The 1,540-nt window shown below is 35.2% G+C and overlaps 1 non-coding gene across 1 annotated transcript; it reads right to left on the bottom strand.

The window, feature by feature from the left end:
* Nucleotides 1-625: 625 nt before the first annotated feature.
* On the bottom strand, nucleotides 626-732 carry LOC116648461. Its single transcript, XR_004302529.1, has one exon. It is a non-coding gene; the product is annotated as a U6 spliceosomal RNA (small nuclear RNA).
* Between the last annotated feature and the right edge of the window lie 808 nt (nucleotides 733-1,540).

Below are 1,540 nucleotides of genomic sequence, written 5' to 3'. Positions count from 1 at the left end.
GATACCGAACATTTCCAGTGCTCTAGAAAGTTTTCCTGTGTCCCTTTCCAGTCAACCTACCATCCCCCTACCCCAGAGGCAACCATTTTCTGATCTTTATTGCCACGGATGAGTTTTGTCTGTTCTGGAACTTCATAAATGGAATCATATAGAAAATACTATTTTGTGCATTACGTTGTATGAATATGCCACAATTTTTTTTATTAGTTTCAGAGGTACAATTTAGTGATTCATCAGTTGCATACAACACCCAGTGCTCATTACATCAAGTGTCCTCCTTAATGCCCGTCACCCATCCCTCCCCCACCTCCCCTCCAGCAGCCCTCCATTTGTTTCCTGGAGTTCAGCATCTCTTATGGTTTGCCTCCCTCTCTGTTTTCATCTTATTTTATTTTTCCTTCCCTTCCCCTGTGTTCATCTGTTTTGTTTCTTAAAGTCCACATATGAGTGAGATCATATGGTATTTGTCTTTCTCTGACTGACTTATTTCGCTTAGCATAATATACTCTAGCTCCAACCACGTCACTGTAAATGGCAAGGTTTCATTCTTTTTGATGGCTGAGTAATATTCCATTGTGTGTGTGTATGTGTGTGTGTGTGTGTACATCACATCTTCTTTATCCAAAAAAATATGGAAAGCTTTACAAATTTACATGTCATCCTTGTGCAAGGACCATGCTAATCATCTCTGTATCATTCCAATTGTAGTATAAGTGTTGCTCAAGTGGGCACTACACCACAATTTTAAAATCTACTTTTCTGTTGATGAACATTTGAGCTGTTTTCAGTTTGAGATTATCATGAATAAGGCTTCAGAATATTTTTATACTAGTCTTTTTGTGGATGATCGTTTATTTCTCTTGGGCAAATGCCTAGAATTGGAACTGTTGGGTCACGGGGTAGCTGTCTGCTTAACTTTACTAGATTTTGGCAGATGGTTCTCCAAACTAGTTGTACCTTTTGACTCTTTCATCGTCCAATACGAGAGTCTAATTGTTCTACATCCCCACTAACATTTGGTGTTGTCATTGTTTTTTTTTATTTTACCCTTCTGGGTGGGTGTGTAATAGTATCTCATTGTGGTTTTAATTTGCATTTTTCTAACAATTAAAAATGTGAGTATATTTTCATGTACTTATTGGCCACTTGCATATTGTCTTCTGTGAAGTATTTTGTCCATTTTAAAAATTGAATTATCTTCTTATTAATTTATTAATAATATATTCTGAATATAAACATTTATCAGATATATGTTCTGCAAATAGTTTTCCCCTGTCTGTGGTTTATCTGCTCATTTTCTTAATGGCAACTTTAATGGGCAGAAATTTTTAATTGTGATGAAGTCCAATTTATCAGTTTTTTTATGTTAGGATTTGTCTTTTTCGTGTCTTCTCTCAACAATCCATATCTAACTGAAGATTGCAAAGAATTTCTCTTGTATTTTCTTCTAGAAGCTTTATGGTTCTGTTTTTTTAATATAGACTTTTGATTCATCTCAAATTATTTTTTTATTTGTGCAGTGGGACAGGAGTTGACTTTA

This window comes from Phoca vitulina, unplaced genomic scaffold, assembly GCF_004348235.1.
Source record: "Phoca vitulina isolate PV1807 unplaced genomic scaffold, GSC_HSeal_1.0 scaffold43, whole genome shotgun sequence".
Taxonomy (NCBI): Eukaryota; Metazoa; Chordata; class Mammalia; order Carnivora; family Phocidae; genus Phoca; species Phoca vitulina.
Note: the sequence above shows the minus strand (reverse complement) of the source record. Positions and strands in the feature narration are given on the sequence as shown.